We start from the raw sequence: 25289 nt of genomic DNA, 5'->3' as shown, positions 1-25289 counted from the left end.
GGGAAGCAGTGCTCAGTGATAATGACTTGTCTCCCCAGTGGGACAGTGCCAGACTCCAAACAGAAAAGATGTAGAGTAGACACAAAACTAACAGAACCTTGTAGGATCTTCTCTTTGACCTCAATGTTCTGAAATTCCTCAATGAGATGACTTAGCGTGATTCTGTTTCCTTCATTGGATTGGGCATGTAATGGCCCCTCTCAAGTTGGAAACTCATGTCCTCAGTACTGGAAAAGTTTCTTGTGTTTTGATATTTCTTTGAAGTCTTTCTTCTATGGTATATTGTATTTTCCAAAGATGACCATGCCAGTATATCTCCCATCTCATGTAGTCTTTTACAATGTGACCTCGACATTCCTTTTGAGCAAGGATGGACCTTTGTAACTGCCTTAACCTAAAGAATGTGGGAGAAATAATGCCGTTCCTCTTCTAAGGGTAGGTCACAAGAGGAAATATGATCTGTGCCTGAATCTTTCTTTTTTTGATACTTATTATTGGAACCCAGCCACTACATTGAGAAAGGCCAGGCCACACGGGTATACCAGCTGACAGCCCCAGCTAGACCTGCAGTTGATAGCCAGCACTAACTACTAGAGGTATGAATGAGCCTTCGGATGCTTCCGGTCTCCAGCACTGGAGATCCTTTCAGCTAAGGCCCAGACTTTGTGGCACACAGATCAACAGTCCCCACTGTGTGCTGCTTGAATTCCTGTCCCACAGAAACTACAGGAGATAGTGATTGTCATTGTTGAAAACACTAAGTGTTACATAGCATAGATTACTAATACACATCCTGTTTTCTCTTCATTATATTGTTTCTTCATCTTTTTGCTCCACTTTTGGGGAGATTTTCTCAATTTTATATTTGAATCCTTCAACTGAATTAATTTTTTCACCATAATTTACTTTCTAGGAATTCTCTTTAAATTTTCCTTATTTATAGCATTCTGTGTAATATTTTATATATATATATATATGTGTGTATACACACACACACTTTTTCATATAGCCTGGGATATTATTATATAATTTTATAGCAGATTGCTGAGACGTAATACATATACAATCCAATTTATCCTTTCAAAGCATAAAATTCAGTGTTTTCTAGTATATTCACAGAGTTGTGTAGCCATTATTATTATCTAATTCCAGAACATTTTCACTACTCCCCTCTAAAACCTGTACCCCTTAGCAGTTTCTCCCTGTTCCCTCCCCTCCAGTCCCCTAACAACCATTCATCTACTTCTGTCTCTATGAATTTGCCCATTGTGGACATTTCATATAAATCTATCTCTATAGTATGTGGCCTTCTGTGTCTGGCTCCCTTTGCTTAGCATGGTATTTTCAAAGTTCATCCATGTTATAGCATGGATCAGTACCTCAGAAGTGTCTTCTTTTTCCTTCATGAGTGGTCCCTGCTTTCTCTGAATCTTTTTTCTTTGTTTCCTATTTGTTTGCTTTGGATTCTAGCTTTCATGTTGGAAGTGTTCCACCGATGTCTGATAATCTTTGGATGTATGCTAAAATGCTTAAGAGTAGGGAACGAAAAGTCACTTGGAAGCTGTCATTTGGAGAGTGTGGGTGGACCTTGTTAGCACAGAGTTTCATTGCAGGGTGATATAGCTGGGCCATTGTGGCGGGAATTCTGGTACAGTACTATACTCGTTTGCTAGGGCTGCTGTAACAAGGTACCACAGACTGGGTGGCAGAAACACCAGACATTGACTGTCACTTGATTCTGAAGACTAGAAGTTCAAGACAAACTCTCAGCAGTGTTGGTTTCTTCTGAGGGTTCTCACCTTGGCTTGTAGACTGCCATTTTCTCCCTGGGTCTTCTCGTGGTCTTCTCTCTGAACATGTGTCCTAATCTCTTCCTCCTATAAGACTATCAATCATATTGGTTTAGAGCCCTCCATCATGAGCTCATTTTAACTTATTTACCTCTTTAAGACCCAGGCTCCCAAACACTCACATTCTGAGGTACTGAGGGTAAGACATGGACATACACATTTTGGCAGGACACAATTCAGCCCATAACGAGGATCTTTAGGTTTCTCTTCTTGTGATAATTGGATTTCTTCTAAACTTCTGCCTGGATGGTATAAACCTGGCCACCACATCCCTGAGGATTGAGTAGAGAAAGAGAGCTAGAGATTTCAGCATTAACTCAATCTTTATGCTTTGGGTTAGAGTACCCTCTGCCCACCACTGTATCTGACGTCCTCTTATCTGGACCTTCTCTTTTACCCTCCCCAGAGAGGAAACCTTCAGCTCCAGCTGGCTTAGGGAAGGGCTCCCGAGTTTCAACTACATCCTAAGTAAATTTTCAAGTGACATTTTCTCTCTTCCTTCCAGAGGTACCAGCTTCCACTAATTAAGTCATCATCAGGGGTGGGGGCCCTGTATTGTAAATTTGGGTTATTTCTCAGCTTTCCTTACTATTAGTTCAGGAATTGACTTTCTTGGTTCTACTAAGCCACCACTCAAATGCTTTCTAGCTTTCAAAATTGTGTTGCTGTTTTCTCTTCTCCCATTTTTTTTCCTTTGTCAGTTTATACCTTTTAAAAATCTTTTTATTATTGTTTTAGTGGAGTTTCAGGAAGAAGTAAAAGCAAATGTGGGTGTTTAATCCGTCATCTTTACTCAGAAGTCCCACACATTTATATTTTTAAATGAGCCCATGCTATACAGACTGTTCTATAATCTGCTTTTATCATCAAACAAATTCTAGTGAATATTTATGTTGTTTCCATGTCAATAAATAGACATCTGCATTGGTGGTTCTTAAGTTTGGCTGCACGTTGGAGTCACTGGGTGGTGGGGGTGGAGGGAGCTTTAAAAAGTACTGATGTCTGGGTCCCACCTCCACAAGTCCTGATTGAGTGGATATGAGGCATTGCGACACTGGGAACTATAACAACTCCCCAGACAATTGAAATATAGAGCAAAGTTTAAGAGCCCCTGACTTACACCATTGTTCATCATGCCAATATGGTATCCCATGGAAGGGATAGTCGGCAATGAACTTAAACCCATCTCTGGACACAGGTTGTTTCAAATTGTTCGATTTTGTAAACAATGCTGTTATGAACATCTTTGGACATACAGCATTCTCTATATTTCTGATTACTTTAGAGGCTGTATTCCTAGAAGTGGGATCACGGTGCCAAAGGATATAAATATTTATAAGATTTGGGATATAGTTTACCATGGTTCCTCTAAAGTGGTTTGGCCAATTCAGACTCCCCCCAGTAGCATGTGAGAATCCTTGTTTTCCCACACTCAGAAAATGTACCATCATTAGCAAAATTTGAAAAATTTTAATGTAATGTCAGTTTTAAAAATTGAAAAATGGCATTATGTTGCTATCTTGTTTTTTCTGATACTTATTGTATTTTGGTGATAAAATATATACAGCACACAATTTACCATTTTAATAATTTTTTCTTTTGCTCTTTTTAGGGCCGCACCTGCAACATATGGAAGTTCCCAGGCTAGGGGTCTAATTGGAGCTGTAGCTGCCGGCCTACACCACAGCCACAGCAAAGCCAGATCCGAGCCCAGTCTGTGACCTACACCACAGCTCACGGCAGTGCCGGATCCTTAACCCACTGAGCGAGGCCAGGGATCAAACCCACAACCTCATAGTTCCTAGTCAGATTCATTTCTGCTATGCCACGATGGGAACTCCTATTTTAATAAACTTTTAAGTGTATAGTTCAGTGGCCTTAAGTACATTTCATATTGTTGTGCAACCATCACCAACATCCAACTCTAGAACTTTTTCATCTCATCCATCTGAAACTCTGTCCATTAAACTCGAATTCCCCATTTTCCCCTACCCCTTTCCCCAGCCCCTGATAACCACCATTTTTCTTTCTGTCCCTATGAATTTGAGTATTCTGGGTATCTCATGTAAATGGAATCATAAAGGAATGGTCCTTTTGTGTCTGGCTTATTTCACTTAGCATGTCTTCAAGGTCGCTATTTTATTTTCAGTATATTTTGTTTGCAAGGTGAAACAATGTTTGTGCTCACTGTCTATCTGTATCTCACTTTTTGTGTGTGAATTGCTGAATCACGTAAGGAACATCCCTGAGGGATGTTTTTGGCTCAAAGTATTTGAAACCCTCATTAACAGTGGCTTAAACTAATAAGGGCTCATTTTTTTTTCTTCACACAAACAGGAGTCTGGAAGTAACCAGCTGCTGGTGGTATTGGTTCAGCAGCTCAATGATATCACATTTGCAAGATGACTGGCCAGCTTTAGCCATCCATCCTTGTCCGAGGCAGGAAAAATGAGGTAAGGAATATGTGTGACCTCTGTTCCTTAAGAAAACATAGCATTTTCTAGAAAAGCCCCTCTCCTCCAGCAGATACTTGCTTGCAAGATTGTGTCACATTACCACCCCTAGGTACCTGTGACCCTAGTTGCCTGCTACACAGGCAACAGAGAAGGGGGTGGGGAATGCCTATTGAGTTGGACAATCAACAGTACATGGTCCTTTGCCTATTTATCTTTTAGAATGTTTGTCTTTTTCTTATTGATTTGTAACATTTCTTTGTTGCCTTTTTTCTATGTGTCGCATTTGTTTGGCAAATAGATTTTTCCAGTTTTTTGTTTGCAGTTTAATTTTGTTTCAACATACGTAAGACTGCCATTTCGTAATTGTTAGATCTATACATCTTTCAGTTTATGGCTTCTTCTTTGTTCTTGTGCTGACAAAAGCCTGGTCCCTTCTGTGAAAACATGAATACTCTTTCATATTTTCTTCTTGATCTTTCATGGTTTCACTTCAATTTTAAAAAGGAACAATGGTATCCTGTTTGACTTCTTATCCGAGATGGGGGAAGGAGTGATTCAGGGATGTGGGTGCAAAGGAACAGAGGAAACAAATTTAATCTACTGCCACTTGAATGTGGGAAAAACAACCCATTCCTGCCAACTATGCAAGAAAGTATCCTGTGTTAAAATATTTAGTGGTGGGCAGTGGTGGCAGCTGGATAAGGTGGACTCTTTTGGGGGTTTGTTTAAAGGCAAGAAATGTTTTATGGCAAACAAACTTCAAATGCTGACTGGGGAGAAACTGTAACAAATAAAGACTCTGGTTGCATTTCAGAAATAAAAGGTAAGTATGAATATACAAATGGAAAGACAGCACCGAAATCTATTTTGGAAGCAGATGTGCCATGAAAAATCCTGTAAGCCTGATCAGAGTCCAAAGTTTGCTGAGAAAGAGGCACCAGAAAAGTATAGGTGCAACTGCTCATACATAGCACAGTGGTCAAAAGTAGTTTTTATGAAGGGTAGAGGGAAAAAAAAAAACCAATCTGCTTAGTAAAGCTGTTTTCTGTATTTTGCATTAACCTAAGGCTGGACATTCTGTGTCCCAGATGAAATTACTTTTAAAGTGACAACAGCCAAGTGACAGCCCAGCCCTGTACAATAATGAGAAAATATACAAATATACAAGACATTTTAGGCTTAGAAAAAAATATCTTCCCATATGTTTGCATCTAATCCCATCTGTCTTTGATATAGAAAGATGACAAACTGAAATTGACAATGAACTTCCCAAATTATTTTTCTTTGCTTCAAATAGAAGCTACAGAACGGCCTAAAGCATAATCTGTAAATTCCCATCCCCTGGCATGAAAACCCGTGACATCATGGTGTTTTCCAGTTATCCTGAGACTGCAAGACTACATTTGAGGAAAAAATACTGTATGACAACACAGTGTTGCTCCATGTTAATTTGTCTTTTCTATGTTGGATAGATTATTGGGTGCTCAGACCCGTGGCTGCTTTGATAGGAATTAATAAATTTGATGAGTAGTAGCCTTGGAAGGGCACTTTGACCTTCATCGCTTGCTTATGAATCTCTGGTCATCATTTGTTGTCCATCATGCCTGTTTTTGAAGACTTCGCAGGTGCTTATTCATCAAGATGAAGGCAGAAAACTCTATAAAGAACATCCATTTAACTAATTATTCCTCTCCAGCTGGTCCTTCATGACCCTCAGTATTTTCTCAAGAGTTGAGTTGTGCTTCTTCCTGTGTTTTAACCAAGTATTTTCCTGTCTACTGGACTGGCTACTTCAACTTCAGCTCATTTCAGGAAATTACACGAATTAAGCGCTTTGTTCATCACTTTCAACCTTTGGATTCAGAAGTACACACATTTTCACTTTGCTTTTCTTGTGCAATAGTCCTTGAAAAGATGGGTTAATTTGACATCATACTTTGTACCCATCTTATTACATTTGGTTCTCCCACAGGATGCTATTAGTGACTAATGTTACAGGCTTTGCATAATCTGTTTCTTTCTGCTTTTGTCCTAGTAGTTCTTTTGATCACAGCTAGATCCAAACAACAACTGGCTTAAGGTGACTTATCCCTTTTTTAAACAACATGTTATTTGCATCTGTATAAAAGAGAGGCTAAGGCACTTTAATAATGAGCACATAAGAGAGAAAATTGGGATTTATGATTTGCCAGAGTATTAGCAACAGGTCTCTTTTTGTGCGATGGCTACCAAACACCTCAGCAACTTCTTCAGGTGCTGCCTTGTTAAATCTTGCAGTGCACATGTGGATCTAGCCTTCACAAAGCATTTCCAATTGTGAGGCTTTGGGCTTTGTTGGATCTAATTGCACTTCCTCCAACACAACACATATGCACTGTTAAGTGCACATTTCCCACGCAGTGTTTTTATGAACCTTATATCTGCAAGCACTTGACCTATCTGTCTTTTGCTGGCTGGGGACTTTGGAATCGAAGGAGTTCCTCTTTCTTAATGCTTTAAGCAGGCTCCACACCACTTAGAGATGGAATCTTTTACAATACAGTATTCGGCTTGGAATGGTTTGACATGGCTAACGATCAAGCCCTAACAATGGAGACGCAGCCTTCCATTTTCTCTCAACGTTAAAGAGGTCGTCCATTGAGGAGACGGCAACGGCACGGCAGATCTCCTGTGAGACGGTAAGGGGGTCAAATACTTGATTGGAAGAGAGCTGGGTCTCCTTAGAGTTGCCATTGGTATTTGTGACCTCCTTTGCAAAGACGAAATTGAACTGTTGCTCTGGTAGTGATTCATTCTATGTAAGCTTGGGAAAGACAGCAGTGAGCTTCATGATGATGGTTGGGCACTTGGAGATGATGGGCACTTCCAGCCTTGTTTGGTAGCTTTCCTTCTTGTGTCTTTATTGTTTTCAGGCTTGGTTGGTGGTAGTGGTGAGCTCCAGGAAAAAGAAGGTAAGAGGGGAGGGAGGAGGAAGCTTGAGATACAGATGAGAGCTCTGGCCCAAATTTCACTAGGTTTGTTTCTCAAAGCTCTTATGAAAGCATACAGTAGATAAATGCTGACGTATACCAGGGGAATCACAATTATGTGCAAAAAAAAAAAAAAAAAAAAAAAACGCATTGCAAAACAAGGGGAAAAAATAAACCTAAATGCCAACAGTTGTTATCTCGTGGGTGGGAATAGAGTTGACCGACTTTTTTTTTCATCTCTTCTGCATTTTCCCATATTTTCTATGCTGATTATGCATTATTTTATAATGGGGTAATAATTTTATACATTAAAAATGTAAAGAAAACTGCTCGCTGAGATAGATTTGCCTCCATGCCTTGTGTAAGTATAGTATACCATGAAATGTAATGACTAAATATTTTATGCTGTTACTGGGAGTAAATAACAACATGAAATCTTGGTTATGCTCAGCATCTTTTTAAGAGCACACACTTAAAACAAAGAAGCCAAAGTACATCATTGACTACTACTCCAAAACCAATATTGTTTCATAGGCAGTTTAAAAAATTCATTAGCAAGTAAACTTAGCGTTAAAGATCCTTCAGATATACTGGATGAGGCAAGAATCATATGTTCATGTTTATATATCAGCTTCATTGAGATAGACTTTACACATCATGTCATTCACCCATTTAAACTGTGCAATTCAGGTGTTTTTAGTGTATTCACAGAATTATAAAACCATTACCGCAGTCGACTTTAGAACATTTTCATCACGCCTAGAAGATACCCTGTTACCACTTAGCCATCGCTCCTCGTTTCCTCCCACCTAACTCCCCCAGTCCCTGGTAACCACTCTTCTTTCTGTTTCTACAGATTTGCTTGTTGATATATCTTATAAATGGATTCATGCAAAACGTGGTCTTTTCGTGACCAGCTACTTTTACTTCCATCATATCCTTGAGGTTCATGCGTGTTACAGTACCCTTGAGTTCTTCATTCCTTTTTATGGCTGAATAATACTATATTGGCTGTATATACCACATGTTTATCTATTTGTCAATGGACAGACTTTTGTATTGTTTTCATTTTTTGGCTCTTGTGAATCATGCTGCTATGAACATTTGTGTACAAGTCTTTATGTGGATATTTGTCATTATCCCTCTCAGGTTTATACTTAGGAGTAGAATTGCTGATGGTGATTCTGTGTCTAACATTTTGTAGAACTGCTAGATTGTTCTACAAAGCAGCTGCACCATTTAGCATTCCCACTAGCCATGTACGAGGGTTTAAATTTTCTCTGTGTCCTCATCAACACTTATTATTATCCATCTTTTTGATTAAAACCATCCTAGTGGTGGGTGTGAAGTAGTATCTCATTGTGGTTTTTGACTTGGATTCCTGTGATGGCTAAGCATGTTGAGCAACTTTTCGTGTGCCCCTTAGCTATTTCCGTGTTTTCTTTGGAAAAATGTCTCTGCAGATCCTTTAGCCATTTTTAATCAGGTATTCTTTCGTCGTTGAGTTGTTGAATAATGGAAAGAATTTAGATCCTGACAGTCCCGTCTTCGGACCTGAGCTCAGGCACCGAGTGAAGGTACTCGATAAGCTAGACCTATCCTTACTGTTTACCACAGAGCCCTATAAGGGATCGGGTGTTCTCTGTGAAGGAATTGGGTGTTTTCTGGGACTGCATTTTTCAGCATTTTTCACATAACTGGAATTTATCCCTTGTTTGCCAAAAGTCGAAAAATTTCTAAACTGCCTTATGTACTTTCTGTGCTTGATTCAAGAGAAGACACTGAACCTGATTTAACTCTTTCTTGAGGACTTCTTGGAACATCCTGGATTGGATTGGATTTGTAACCCTATCAGGAGGGAGGGTTGTTTGTTGAGGCTCTTGTGGCCCTTCTGGTGACTTCTCTCCTCTGCTTGGGGCTCATTTGCCAGTGCACCTGTTTCTCAGTGTTCTTTCTCCGCCCACTCATTGTTTCTAATTTGACTGTAATTTTAGAGAGAATGGAAGGTTACCAGGGGAAACCAAATAAGGAAATGTGACACATAATTCACAAATGATAGTTTCTACTTCAGAAGTCGAGGGTACTACATGATAAAGCGCATGCCCTCCAGCATAGCTATTTCATTAAAGGTTCAGGTACATTTTCGTTTACTTTCAAGGTCCAATTTGAGCTTCAGTTGGTTAAAGTTGTTGGAAATGATACTATCGGGCAAGCAGAACATTGTACTCATTTCATATTTAATAAGGGCTTTTGCTTCGTTGGCAATATTGTCTCAGGTAAATATGTGAAATTTAAACATTCAAAACCGGAGTTCCCGTCATGGCACAGCTTAAATGAATCTGACTAGGAACCAAGAGGTTGCAGGTTCGATCCCTGGCCTTGCTCAGTGGGTTAAGGATCCGGCGTTGCTGTGGGCTGTGGTGTAGGTTGCAGACGCAGCTCGGACCTGCCCTTGCTGGGGCTGTGGTGTAAGCCAGCAGCTCTAGCTCAGATTAGACCCCTAGCCTGGGAACCTCCGTATGCCTCGGGTGCAGCCCTAAAAAGCAAAAAAATAAAATAAGATAAAAATTCAAAAACACCTAGGATCAAATTTTAAGTAACATTTAATGAAAAAATCAACCTAAACTAACCCCAAAGCTTTGGTTAAATGGGAGAGGTTTTTTTGTTTGTTTGTTTGTTTGTTTTTTTAATCAGACTCTCATATTCTACTTTTAATTATCCAAAAATAAAACATCTGTATTTGGGCCTCCCATAGGGCAATATTACCTTCACGGTACCCCATTTAGGCACTTGGGTCAGCAGACAGCACTCTTTGTTGAAAATTAACACCTATTCTAGACAACTTTATTTATTCTTTCCTGCATGTAACCTGCACCCTACTGGAAAAGATTTTAAAATGTTAGCCTACTTCCAAGGGAAGCTTGGGGACCCTGCCTGGCACAAAAGGGTTAACTGCACTGGTTGGGGCCCACTAACTAGACGGATCTGCTGTGGGGAGGCTTGTGCTTTGGAGATGGCTGGCCTGCAGGTGCCTGGCTGTGTCAGATATTACACTGCACTGTTTATCTGTTCAAAATATTTTTTGAGGATTATAGGATTATGTTTTTGGCCATGAAAAACCAGCTTGAAAATTTTCTGACAGTTTTAGTAGATGTGGGGCTTAATAAACAAGCCAGTGGAATGCAGGGGAACACAGCCTGGGATCTTGCTAAAACTGCAGAACCAGGTGTCACATCCCTTGGGGGAAACCGTGACCTAGAGGGTTAATTGCTGGCACCAGCTTGCCTGGAGTGAGTTTAGCTGCAGGCAGGAGGTGGCCCTAACAGCTGAAATCCCACCAGAGCCATCTGGGGTGGGGCTGTTTTGAAGGGGCAGTCTCTGTTGGGAGGGCGCTCTACTGGGAAGGTCATTTGGCAAACTATCTTTAAAAGAAGCCCATGTGGGAAGTTCCTGTCGTGGCTCAGCAGAAACAACCCAACTAGGAACTGTAAGGTTGTGGGTTCGATCCCTGGCATCACTCAGTGGGTTAAGGATCTGGCATTGCCGTGAGCTGTGGTGTAGGTCGCAGATGTGGCTTGGATCTGGCATTGCTGTGGCTGTGGTGTAGGCAGACAGCTGCAGCTCTGATTCAAACCCTAGCCTGGTAACTTCCTTATGCCTCAGGTGTGAGCCTAAAAAAAAAAAGACAATAAATAAATAAATACATACATACATACATAAAAGTTCATGCCCCACCATTGCAGGCACACCTTGCTAAGGTTCTGGCTGGACGTTGGTCTTAATCCTTTCATGCTCTGCCACCTCAGGAAATATTAAAAGGGTAGGCTAGGTCTCCATTCTCTTGTATTTATTTACTTTTCTTTTTCACTCTTGGAAGCACGTGGACATCCGGGGCTCCCAGAGTCCCTCCGCATTTCCCAGGGTCAGTAATTTTGATGCAAAAGCCTATGCCTTATCTGTCAGTTGTCTGCTGCTGCTGTTACCGCTGCTTTTGTGGCAACTGCCATTGGCACCGTTGTCTCTTGGCCTCTGCGCATCTGTGTCTGGTGCTGTCTTTTGGGCTCCGGTTTCCTTGCGTTCCTTCTCCTGGCTGTCATCATCTCTCAGTGCGGCTCTGTCTCCCTGCTCCCCAAAGGTGGCCCATAGGTGTCATGATCTTCCCGAGAAACCCCCTCCCCATGGGTTGCAGGACCACAGGGGCACACCCTCAGCTCAAACACTCCTTTCCGGCCTGAGTGACAGCCCTGCATCCTCCGCTGCCCAGCCCAGGTGCCACTGACTGAGCAGAGGAGGCCCCCAGCCTGTCTTGCCCTCACACCAGACACCCCAGCTTTGCAAAGTGCTGACTTCCATGAAGCTCTGTTTCCCACCACAATCCAGCTCTGTTTGTGGGGCTCCGCTTTTCATCTCCTCTGTGGCTTTCGCCAGGAAGGAATAGCAGCTTCTGGGCAGCATGCCACGATAAAGACTATTCCCTCAGGAGCAGCATTTTTTCTGCTTCTCATTTTCAAATGTCCCTGCTTTAAATCATCCTTCTCTTCCCCACCAGGTTCCATTCAGGGCTCCTTTTCAGTAGACAAACTATAACAGAAACTGGGTAGTGCATATGTACCACAAAAGGAAACATTTCTAAGAGCTATCAAGATAATCATGACTGCTGCGTTGGGAATCCAAAATCAAAACCAAAAAATTAATCAAGAACACAGAAGAATTTCCAAGGGTTTCTGATAACCCTGATCTAGGAATTATACTAAAATGTACTCATGGAAAATATCACCCAGAAACTCATGTGCAACGATGAAATAAAATGCAGTGCTTCTAGCATGAGATGACCAGAGTCAATAAAATATTCCCTCTGTAGTCTGAATTTTCTATAGTGTGTTTACTGGAAAGCTTCCAGTGGGAAGATTTTACTTTTTACTTCTCCAAACTGAGTTTTCAGTCCAAATAAATGTTAAAATTAATGAGCCCACAATAGCAGCTTAAAATTGGTAAGTGTTAAATACAGAGGAGCCTCACTCTGCAAAAACCTGTGGGTTCCTGAAAAGCTTTGTGTAGATACAATTTTGGAAAATCCAGTCACATCTTAAGGGCGCCGAGGGAGCAGGCTATTTAAAGGAACTCCGCATTCAAGTGAACTTTTTTGCAACATGAATAATCTCATGCATCTATTTTGTGAATTTTAGTTTTCTTAAGGCATGGGGGCCCTACATTTTTCTTCCACCTCAAGAACTTCGTAGGAGGACAGTGAAAGAATGGAGCTTCCAGTCTGGATTATTTGCTGATTGATCCACAAGCAAACATACATAAGAATGCTTTAACAGGGAGTTCCTGTCATGGCTTGGCGGTAACAAGCCTGACTAGTGTCTCTGAGGATGAAGGTTTGATCCCTGGCCTTGCTCAGTGGGTTAAGGATCTGGTGTTGCCGTGAGCTGTGGTGTAGGTCACAGATGTGGCTCGGATCCAGCATTGCTGTGGCTGTGGCTGGCAGCTGTAGCTCCGATGCGACCCTGAGCTTGGGAACCTCCATATGCCACGGGTACAGCCCTAAAAAAAAAAGAAAGAATGTTTTTAACAGACCTGTGCACAGCCAGAAGGAACCGCCATTTAATTAAACCCATCAATGGCAGAGCTTGACATGCAGCTTTTCTTTAGGGTTCAGGCTACTTAGTCAACTTTGTTAAGATCCTCAAGTCACTTTTGACTGCTTCCAAAAATCTGTTCCCTTAGTATCTAACCTTGAATTTTTGCTGCAGAAAATTCTTTCCTGAAAGCCTTTAAACCTGGCCACAACAGTCTTTTTCTTGAGTGAAAAGAACCTGGACAGAAATGCAACATGCCTTCTGAAATACCACCCAGGGGCGCATGTCCATGTGTACACATGTGCCCACACATCTGTAGCCAAAATTTCAGCATTTTGAATGGAGAAGTGTCACAGCAGATCTCTAAGAAATGGGAACTAGGATGATTTAATTTTTCTTTTTTTAATTTAAAATTTTTTTCTGAGTGTATAGTTGATGGGCAGTGTTTTGTCAATTTCCGCTGTCCAGCAGAGTGACCCAGTCATACATAGACGTACATTCTTTTTCTCATACTCTCTTTCCACCATTTGTTAATTTAGTCAACAGCCATTTGTGAAACATCTACTAAGAGCATGGCACTGTAATTAAGTGACATTTTTTCCATTTGTAGGGAGAATGTCAGAATATAGGTAATAGAGCTCTAAGCTGGGAGAGGAGACAAAAAGGGGGCATGTTAGCTTTGTGTGCCTTCCTGCCATGTTAGGTCAGTGGCCAGGGCTGCTTTATCGTTACCATGGCTCAGGGGATGTTCTAAGGTTGAAAAGAACTTTTGAAATCCCCATCCAAAAGCTTCCATTGTACAGAGGAGAAAACTGGAGCACAGTGCAGAGAAAGGTACAGAGAGTGTCACATGGAGAGAAAGTAATAGAGCCCCAGCAAAACCTCATCGGGATGGTATTTATCTCATAGGGCTATTAAGAACATTTAGTGAGGTTTTTTCCCCCCCTTTTTTGGCCTCCCCTTGCAGCATATGGAGGTTCTTGGGCCAGGGATTGCATCTGAGCTACTGTTAAGACCTGTGCCACAGCTGCTGCAGCAATGCCAGATCCATAACCCACTATGCCACAGCAGGAACTCCTAAATGAATTAATATTTATAAAGTGCTTGGGATAGGGCTTGGTGCTGAGCATGATACTAAGGTCTGCTAAATAACAAAAACAATAATATACCTTTAATGTATCTCAAGCAGATCTAATCTCACCTACACTGTTCTTTTTTTTTTTTTTTTTTTGTCTTTTTGCCATTTCTTGGGCCGCTCCTGCATCATATGGAGGTTCCCAGTCTAGGGGTCTAATTGGAGCTGTAGCCACTGGCCTACTCCAGAGCCACAGCAACGCGGGATCCCAGCCGCGTCTGCGACCCACACCACAGCTCACGGCAACACCGGATCCATAACCCGCTGAGCAAAGCCAGGGATCGAACCCATAACCTCATGGTTCCTAGTCAGATTTGTTAACCACTGAGCCACGAAGGGAACGCCTACACTGTTCTTTCTGATGCCTTCAGAGACTTAACAGAAACTCAGAGTCTCGGGGGAGGAGCTCACCTCCTTTTGGTGCAGTCAGACTTGTCTTATGGGAGAGGATAGGATAAATGGTGTTAGAGTTAGAATCTGGATGTTTCAAAGGCCACAGGTAAGAAAACCACATCCACACATTCTGGATTAAGCAGCTCTTTTTTTTTTTCCATCTTTTTAGGGCCGCACCCACAGCATATGGAGATTCCCAGGCTAGGAGTCGAATCGCAGCTGTAGCTGCCGGCCTACACCACAGCCACAGCAACACAGGATCCGAGCGGTGTCTGCAACCTACACCACAGCTCAAGGCAATGCCAGATCCTTCCTTAACTCACCGAGTGAGGCCAGGGATTGAACCCATAACCTCATGGTTACTAGTTGGGTTCGTTAACTGCTGGGCCACGACGGAACTCCTAATCACCTCATTCTTGATTTCACCTTTTTTTGAGCTGTAAGCTCATTTGCCCGCACCACCTGTAAGGTTTTGTTTACTTATCTATTTATTTTAAAAATTTTTATTGGAGTTTAGTTGATTTACAATGTTGTGTTAGTTCAGGTGTACAGCAAAGTGATTTAGTTATACATATAAATGTATCCATTTTTTCCCATATCAGTAATTACAAACTATTGAGTAGATTTTCCTGTGCCATTTAGGAGGTTTCTGTCTTCAGGGATTTTGTTTTTTGTTTTTTGCTTTTTAGGGCCACACCTGTGGCATATGGAAGTTCCCAGGCTAGGGGTCAAATCAGAACGACAGCTGCTGGTCTACGCCACAGCCACAGCAACGCCAGATCTGAGCCACGTCTGCGACCTACAGCACAGCTCAGGGCAACCCCAGAGCCTTAACCTGCTGAGCAAGGCTAGGGATCAAACCCGCAACCTCATGGTTCCTAGTCAGATTTGTTTCCGCTGAGCCACGATGGGAACTCCAGTAGGTTCTCATCTTAAAGTGATCGTTGCTCTGACTCTACATTCTTTAACCTTTTCCTCCCATCTTTCTCCTGTCCTCCCTCTGACCAGTCTCTCTCTTTCTCTCTGTCTCCATCTCTCTTTCTTTCCCCTCCCGCTTCCTCTCCTCCTTTCTTCTCTCTCTCCACCCACAGAAAATTTCAAATGTACCCATAAACAGGATAATGGAGTTACTTTCTTAGAGGTTATGCCACCAACTCAGTATACAGTTAGATTCATTTGCTTTGTTTTGCTTTTGATTCTTATGGGTTGTTTTGTAAGTTTTAATCTTGTCTTACATTTGTGTAAAATTCTTCTATAGTTCCAAAATCAAGATCTACATAACAAAGGATATTTACAGAAGTGTAGCTTCCATCCTTGTCCCTTCCACCTTGTTCCTCTTTGCTCTCTCTGGTAAGCATTTAACTTTTAATTTTTGGTTCATCCTTACATTTAAAAAATATATTATGTATTGTTCAAGTTTTATCCTCATCTTTACACCTGTGTTTACTTCTAGTTCCCTGCCCTCCTCCCACACATATACTGCAATTAAGTCATATTGAGTCCTTTGAAGTTGCTCTCTTTGTATAGGACATGCTTCTCCTGCCTCGTTTCTTGCTTTTAACCCCATCTTTATGCCTGTGTTTATATCATCCTCCTTGTCCACCCCTCTGATACTGTGCTTCAACCGTATTGGATCATTTGACAGCCTTCAATATATTATGGTGCCCATTGCCCCGAGCCTTTCTAAATGTTGTTCTTTCATGCAAAATCCTGACTGGAAAGAGTTCAAGGGAGAATGAGAGGAAAGGCTGTAGGGAAGCAGAAACTGTCAGATGTTGCTTGTGGAATGCGTACAGGATGACTCTGTAAAGGGCTATCCTACCTAATTTCAGTAGGACTCTATTCATCAGCTACCCCCCCCCCCGTATGTCAAAAGTTATATGCACATGTATATTCGTATATACCTCTGCCTCCACCTCTCTATTGGCATTGTTTGTAATAGTAAAAGAGCCCAAGGAGCCTGCCATTGTAGGCTATTTAAGCAAACTATGGAGTATCTGCAAGAAAGATTAGTATGCGACTGAAAAAATTAGACGATCTCTCTGCAGTGACGTTGGACGATCTCTAGGATATGTTGTAAGTGCATAAAACCGTGTTTATAGAACAGCACATGCTACCTCTGGCATAAGAAAAAGTGGGGAGGATGAGACTATGCAATAGTAAAATGCTTTCTTTTTGTAAAGAAACACTGGAAGCATGAGAAAGAAAATAATACACATAATTGCCTATGGGGAGTTAGGGGAGGTGTAGGAAAAGGGTGGATGGGGTGGGGACAGTTAATAAACGAAACTTATGAAAGAAGGAAGAGTAATTAGAGTTGAAAGGAGAAGAAATATTAAATTATATTCACCCGAGGAAGCTTAAAATTCTCATTCATCAAAGTCAATATTTACTTTCTTCCATAATGCTTGGTATTTTATTCTTCTCAATATATTTTTCATAATTGAATGATGTAAAGAAAATGTAGTATTTTTTAAACTACTCCCGCTTAGATGCCCCTGATGGCATCCACTTTACCCCCACTGCACTCTGCATGTATCACTTCCTGTGTGTGCCCTAGTATGGAAAGGTGGAAGGTACCGCCTTACAGAATGGTGCTGAGTGCCGCTATTCATGTGTGGGTAATATAACAGGTTCTTTGGAAGGCCTGGGTAAGCACAAGAGGTCATTTGCATAAAGGTCCCTGGACCTCTTAGAGAAAGAACCGGAGAGGGGACTGTGGAGGCCAAATTTAGGTCCCAGAGGCATTCTGACCCTCAAGGCACATAGGGGAGATAAGGGCAGACTAACCTTTCAAAAAGTCTGCCCCCAGGAAGACAGGGAACTTGCCATTAGGACTTGGTAGTTGTGGGCACTCTCAAAGGTAGGTTTTGAGATTTTATAGAAGAGTCATTTATAAATAGCTGCAGTTCAGTGTTTTTCCATGGGAATATAATAGTTCAGCCAAACTGGCAGTTTTCCCTAATCCAGGTTAGGCAAGTCCTAGCCTAACGAGATTTGGTCCCATTCTCTAGGAACAGGGGATTTGAGGGGGGGATGAAAAGCAGATCTCTGGGTGGAGATCTAGGAGAAATGAAGTAAACATTCTAATTTATGGTTTAAATAGGAAAATATCAGACAGTCCTCTTGTTTGTAAAATGAGTAGATGGTACACTATGTTACAAGAATAAATTTCCTGTTCAGAAGTTCATGTGCACATAGAGATGACCAGTAGTCCTTGCGGCTACCTCAACTTCTGGCACGCTGAGGGCAGGGTATCTTGTTTGTTTTCTTTATTGATTTAGTCCATGCATTAGAACAGCTCTGGGCACGGTGTAGGTACTCCATAACTGTTTGTTAAACAAGTTTGTTTTTTGAAGGAAGTAGAAATAAAGATTTTATGCTTGAAATGCTCCTTTCAGTTCCTGATGAGCCTCAGATTCGTGATAGTTACCATGGATGAGAAATTTCGTTCGTTCAAAATGTATAATCATTGTTTACAATTCAAAATGTACAGTAGCTGAAACTCTATAAAGAATTCAATACCTTTTTTATTTCATTGACAAATGTAATACTGAATTGTTGGTAATTAAGTATATCTTTGTATCCAATTGAATATTTTCATATCAAGTTATTCAAAGTCAAGTGGAATATCTATTCATTCTTGGAGCAATCAGCATGCAGCTAGCTTAGATACTACTAAAAAATCATGTCAGGAGTTCCCGTCATGGTGCAGTGGTTAATGAATCGGACAAGGAACCATGAGGTTGCGGGTTCGATCCCTGGCCTTGCTCGGTGGGTTAAGGATCCGGCATTGCCGTGAACTGTGGTGTAGGTCTCAGACACGGCTCGGATCCCACATTGCTGTGGCTCTGGCGTAGGCCGGCGACTACAGCTCCGATTCAACCCCTAGCCTGGGGACCTCCATATGCCGCAGGAAGCAGCCCTAGAAAAGGCAAAAAGACAAAAAAAAAAAAAAATCATGTCAGTCACAAATGGACAGAATGTCCAACATATGTGGACATAGATTGGGGCAAGTTCCTGGAGGTGTGCCAGCTAGAAGCTCCCTATGGATGGTACTTTGTTTCCAGCCCCTGCTGCTTTGAGTGCAGGAACGGGGCGGTAACCCATGTCATTGCACGCTGTGTTGCATGCCTGCATATACCAGTTGGGACAAGGAGCTGTAAGAGATTATGCTTGGGCTATGATGAAGATGTGGCCTGACTGTGACCCTTCCTACAGGTATAATATCCCAGATATAGATGATCTCTACAAAATAGAGTGTCTGTTGGAACTCATTACCATGACCATTCTAGAGCAGCACTGTCCAATAGAAAGAAAATATGAGCTACATATATAATCTTAAATGATCTAGTCACATCAACAAAGTACAAAGAAGCAGGTGAAATTAATTTTAATGTATTTTATTTACAGCAATATATTTGAAATGTGTTAATGTGTACTTAATATACAATTATTCATGAAACAGTTGACATTCTTTTTTTCATCATATGTGTTTGAAATCTCATACATTTTACACTTTAAGTGCAGATCTCAATTTGGATGCTAAATTTTCAGTGGTTAAAAGTCCTATCAAAATAATGAAAATTTAGTATTAAAATATTTTACACTGCTTCAGCTTTTAAATTTAAATTCATTAAAATCAAGTATAGTGAAACAAAACAAAAAATTCAGTTTTTCACTTGTATTAACTATATCTCAAGGGATCAATACCCACATGCGGCCAGTGGCTGCCACAGTAGGCAGCACAAGTCTAGGACATTTCCATCACATTGGACAGTGTAGCTCTAGTGGTTTGGTACCTAGCACCCTCAGTCAGGGAAAACTATCATCTGATACATTTTGAAATATTTTTCAGCTATTATCATAATCATTTAAAAAGTGAATTAAATACTCTTCTCAAAAATATATTTCTCAGACTAAGGTTTCCAAGCCTTTAAATGCTGACTTTTATCTTTTGCAATTCATTTTTGGACAAGCTCCAGAATTCTAAGATATCTAAAAGATCCAAACTGTAGTAGTTGAGTTGTGCCACAAGAGGACCTGCAAAGACAAGTTGAGCTCAAATTTCAGCCATGCATATGTGATTAAACTGATGTGTCATTAGGAAAACATCTCAATCACTGTCAATATTAATACTTTCACATTTGCCTTCACTAAAATCAGAAAAGGTAATCCATTTTGATCTAATTTAAAAATAGCACATGGTATGGGCGCTTTAAGTGCCAACTTGATGCCACCAAAAGTGCCATTTCAGCAAGAATGAGGAGGCGGTATATGGCGGTCAAGAACACAGACTGTGAAGACTCAAAGGCCATGGTCACGTCCTGGTTTGACCCCACACTAGCTTGATGACCTCAAGCAAGTCTTTTTATCTTTTTATCTTTTTTTTTTGTCTTTTCTAGGGCCGCACCCGCAGCATATGGAGGTTCCCAGGCTAGGGAACACAGCAACACGGCATCCGAGCCGTGTCTGTGACCTACACCACAACCCACAGCAACGCCAGATCCTTAACCCACTGAGCAAGGCCAGGGATCAAACCCACAACCTCATGGTTCCTAGTTGGATTAGTTAACCCCTGCACCACGACAGGAACTCCAAGTCTTTTTATCTTAACATAGAGCTAATTATAGTACCTACATCCTACAATTTTTTGAGGATTAAATGAGATAACACATATGAAGTGCTTATCACAGCATACATAATAAGTACCCCCAAATGCTAGTTATTATTATAGTTATTATTTTTTTTTACTAGCTCGTAATCCCTCAGGATTTAGAACATTCTTTGGTAAAGAAGGAACATGACTTTAAGCCTACCATACTTGGTAATGTTACTTCTGTACAGGTAGTGGCAGGAAGACTTCCAGACACTCTATCCAGACAGTAAGTGACTATGCAAAGCAGGGGTCCAGCCCTGCCTTGCTCTTCCCAGACTTAGACTGGAATCAAGTTCATGGGCTCCTTCCAAGTACCTGTTTCTGTTCTGGGAGCCATGTCCCTGGTGACTAACTTTATAGTTTATGCTCTCATCTCCATCCGAGCCACACCTTTTTGAAGTTTGATGCTTGATGCCATTTTCCTGCTGTGACCTTGCCCTTAAGCCTTCCCCTTGGCTTTTCCCCCTTAGCTTACTTCAGATAACATCTGTCCTGGTTTGATCTGGCATCTTCCTCCTCAATCATATCTTATTCAGCAATGCCCCCATTCCTCAGCTATGAGCAAGAAGTAGCTGTGTGAGATCAAAAGAGCTGTGACTAAAGAATGCCCATGAGGTCACTTTAATTCATTGACAGAGATATTTGTTTAATTGGAAATAGTATGTACCTTCAGAATTGGTTCTGTGTGCATTTTGGATTTGCAATATTCTGTTAAATATTTAATTTAATGTAAATATGCACATCTTTACAACGTCAAAGCAGTTACTACCATTTAATAAACTTAAAAAAAATCGCATGTTCATTATTATCTCCTCTATAGCAGTATCTCATATTTGTAGTTATGGGCAATCATTATCCTCTGTGAGTTTAAGTAACTTCCCCCATTGCTGCAAAGCAATTACGTGGGGGGCCAAGGCTGGAATCCAAGTTTCAATTCTTTAAGTTTTGTACTTATTCCCTTAAACCAGAATGCTTCCATCATCCCCCTCCCGCCCCCGCCAGTTCCTCATGCCAAAAAAATGACATGGGTAAGCTGGATAAGTCCTTATGCCTCTAAGTTTTGAGTCACTAGGCTAGATGTCAGGGACGAGGTCTTATTTCCTGGGAAGCAATGGTGAAAATCAAATTGTCCCTGGTTTTGATCTTTACATAAATGGAGTAATTCTATCTCCAGATATTCTTGTGAAATTGCCTTATCTAATATCACATTTTGAGATTCATTCCTATTGATGCATGTGACCGTAGTTTATGCATTTTTTTACGATTGCAAAGTATTCTCTGCTGTGAAAATGCCATAATCTTGTCATCTATTTAATTATTGGTGGACACTACAAAAAGTGCCACTTAAAACACATTTTTACATGTCTTTTAGTACCTATGTGCAACTTCTTTCACATTTAAGTTCTTGAAACGTCTGAAATTCAGTTTTTTTTGTTTGTTTGTTTGTTTGTTTTGGTAAGGTGTGAGGTAGAGCTCCAATTTCACTTTTTTTCCCTTGTGGATAACAAATTATACTAGCAAGACTTATGGAATAGTCTGTTTTCTCTCTACCAATATGCAGTGTTAGTTCTGTCATATATCAAGTTTCCACATAAGCATAAATCTGTTTCTGGGTTCTTTATAGAATTACACTGGCCTACTTGTCTGTACTTGTGTTAATACCCCGCTATCTTAATTGAGCATCATTTTACACTAAATCTTGATATCTGGGTGGGCAAAGCCTGTTATCTATGAACCGGACACTTTTGACAATGGTTTCTATTGGCTGCTGTTGGCCACTGAAAATGGATGAATGGTAAGAATAATGTTGAATTTAATAAGATGCCAAAATCATGTCATTTTAATTTATTAAATGTCTTTGTTGAAACATTCATTCTTGCCAGAAACGAAAGTATCAGTCTTTTTTTTTTTTTTTTTTTTTTTTTTTCTCTTTTTAGGGCCATACTTACGGCATATGGAAGTTCCCAGGCTAGGGGTTGAATCAGAGCTGCAGCTGCTGGCCTACACCACAGTCACAGCAGTGCAGAATCCAAGCCTCATCTTGCATCTGCGACCTATACCACAGCTCATGACAATGCCGGATCCCCAACCCATTGGGCGAGGCCAGGGATTGAACCTGGATACTAGTTGGATTATTTTCTGCTGTGCCACAATGGGAACTCCTGAAGTATCAATCTTTTTAGCAGTGTGTATTCTTACAAATAACCTTGGCAGCCAATAATTTATGAACATTTTAAGAGCCAGTAAATTTAATAATTTGTTTTATGCATTCATTCATCTGTTACTTTCTTCTTACTTTCATTTAGCAAGTATTTATTGAGTTCACCCCATGTATACCGTATATGCTATATTTAAACCAGATATTATAACATCTACATAATATCTATATAATATTGACAACCATGTAATGATAGAGATAACATCTATATGAAACATACATCATTTTGAAGATATGTAGTGATGTTCCTTTTTTATGTTTTTAGCTCTACTGTAGTAATTTTGAGAGAATTGAATGAAGTGAATAAGAACAGATCTGTTTTGTAGAAAAGAAAACTTTAGGTTAAGTTTTAGTAAGTAATTTAAATAAGGTCAGCTGGTCAGTGGGTGATTTTCAAAAGTAGAACTCATTTTAAACTAATCTGCAAACCCAAACATATTCCAGTATTAGAAGATGTCATAATTCTATGAATAAAAAGATTAAAGCATGATATGATTAATTGACATGGCTGACAAAAGGATTCATTGGATAGTTTCTAGGCTCACTGATGTCAGTTTTGCTGTTGTGTCCATATCTGTTAGGTCTAACCCCTCTTGGAACTACAAAATTCTAGTTTAAAAATTTACTGCCCTAATTCTTTCCTTCATTTATTTTTTTACATGTTTTTTTCTTTTTAGGGCTGCACCTGCGGCATATGGAAGTTCTTGGGCTAGGGGTTGAATCAGAGCTTCAGCTGCTGGCCTATGTCATAGCCACAGCCACAGAAATACCAGATCCGAGGTATGTCTGCAACCTATACTGCAGCTCACAGCAATGCTTGATCCTTAACCCACTGAGTGAGGCCAGGGATTGAACCCACGTCTTCATGGATAATCGTCAGGTTCTTAACCTGCTGAGCCACGAAGAGAACGCCTCTTTCCTTCATTTAATAATAATTGCAGAGTGCTGTTACATACATAGCACTTTTTTTTTTAAACTTTTTAGGGTCACAGGTGAAGCGCATGGAAGTTCCCAGGCTAGGGGTTGAATTGGAGCTACAGCTGCCAGCCACAGCCACTGCCACAGCAACACAGAATCCCAGCTGCGACTGTGACCTACACCATAGCTCACAGCAGTGCCAGATCCTTAACCCAATGAGTGAGGCCAGGGATCTAACTGGCATCCGCATGGATACTAGTCTGGTTCGTTACCTCTGAGCCATGACGGGAATTCCAACAAAGCACCATTTGTTTAGTGGTTTTGGTTAAACCAAAATATGATCCTGGTGGTTAAGAAACTTGGGGATTCATCTTTTTGGAGGTAAAACACACACATGAAATGCTACATAATGTGAAAGTTAATTACAATCTTATGCCAGCAGCTCTCCAAAAGCAAAAGAAAAAGTCCTGATTTGTAGCTTTTGGTGATTCCATGGAATAAATAATCCCAGCATAGCTGATTACAAGCTACCAGTGGTTTAACAACAAGCTTGCAAAATTCCGGAATATGTAACCATCAGCTCACAGGAGTTATGAGAACTGGCTCCAGCACACTACTGGTTATATAATGATGTGGATAATAATAGAAGTGGTCATAAGATGATCCAAAATTGTTAAACGAGGTGTGTGGAGAGTGAGACTAATATATCTTGAGAAGGGAAATTGCGATAAAAGGTTAGGTCAAAGTAGGCCAACTGAGCACAAATATCAACCTCTTATTCTGTTCTAAATTCTGCAAAATGATGGAAATAGTGATATAAAATTAAATCCACACTGTCCTTCTTACTGTTCCTATAGCACACCCTTGGGTTTTCTGTTCTCTCTGCCTAGATTTCCTTCTTTAGCTATCTGCATGGCTCCCTCCATCACGTCCTTAACTTCCTTCAATCTGTGCTTCAATGTCACTGCCAGGTCCTCCCTGAACACTCTGTTTATTATGACTACACAGCCCTATGCCATGATCCAAATAGACACTCCTTCCTTCATTCCTTGCTAACTTTGCTCTCATGGCCATTTATCACCATCTGATAGACTGGACATTCAAATGATGTGTTTTTTTGCCTGTCTCCCTCCACTAGAAGGTTAAGTTCATGAGCGCTGAGAATTTTGTCTCTTTGTTCACTGTTAGATCCCTGGTACATGGAACAGAGACTGGTATGCTGGAGAAGTTCCGTAAATATTTGTTGAATGACTAACAATGCTCAGAAGGAAGAGCATGTACCCCCAGTGGACCAGAAATTAAGAGGGATTCCTGGAAGGTAGAAAGCAGATAGGATCCTATAGATAAGAACAGAATAAACCATATCCTAAAACACACACAGGAGAGAAATTCTGATGTAAAAACAAACCCCAAACAACCCCAAATTCAGAGTCAATAAATGTGGGGTAGGGGATTGGGGCAGAAGGGGTCCTAGTTGCCCTTCTCTCCTGACCCCCTCCCAGAACACCCCTCCACTCTTAGTGAGCTGAAAGCCACCACATATTTAACCGCAGGGGGGGGAAAGCAATAATGGAACTATACTTTTAAAAAGTGAACTAACCACCTAGGAACTGCTTTCAGTATGGGTATAGGAGCCCAAGACATAGTAGAACAGAACTTGAGTTAGCTTTGACCTTCATAACAGACCCAGGAGGGTGGGATGGGAAGGAAAGAGTTCTATTGAGGAGAGAAATGAATCCTTCGATATGTTGGCAATTGCAGTGAGAATGGTCCCCTTTAGTTTGGCATACCTTTAAGCAAAAGTGTCTAAAGGCATGTTTCATGCCCTATTCGTTTACATAGAGCTGAGCTCACAGAAGGCAACCTTACTCACCAGCAGCCTGTTGCGTTTACCTACGCAACTGCAGAGAAAACCCTTGTCAACGATCTGTATTTGGAACCTAGTCCTTCATTCAGAAAAATGAATCAACAGCCAGGTAACACTGGAAAGAGAAAGGCCACTATAAGCAGAGAGAACTACTGATCCCAGAGGAAAAGAGAAGCAATGCAGGCAGCAGACAAAGAATAAAACAATAACGATGCCACCTCTTCAGAGAAATTTGAAAAGAC

General features: G+C 40.8%; 1 long non-coding RNA gene across 2 annotated transcripts in view; it reads left to right on the top strand.

The window, feature by feature from the left end:
* Positions 1-25289, top strand: part of LOC146394810 (uncharacterized) — a 156289-nt gene that overhangs the window by 28707 nt on the left and 102293 nt on the right. The window contains exons 3-4 of one of the 2 annotated variants that reach the window (XR_014835144.1): positions 4188-4303; positions 6849-6984. This is a non-coding gene — a long non-coding RNA (uncharacterized LOC146394810). Of the gene's footprint in view, positions 1-4187; positions 5443-6848; positions 6985-25289 lie in introns of those variants that run through there. The other variant, XR_014835143.1, reaches the window with a different exon arrangement.

Source organism: Sus scrofa, chromosome X, assembly GCF_054392235.1.
Source record: "Sus scrofa isolate SSC_HxYL_T2T_F1_AM1 chromosome X, Sscrofa_HxYL_maternal_Yorkshire_Landrace_v2.0, whole genome shotgun sequence".
NCBI classification, from domain to species: Eukaryota; Metazoa; Chordata; class Mammalia; order Artiodactyla; family Suidae; genus Sus; species Sus scrofa.
The sequence above is the reverse complement of the archived record's forward strand: the minus strand, read 5'-3'. Positions and strand labels throughout refer to the sequence as shown.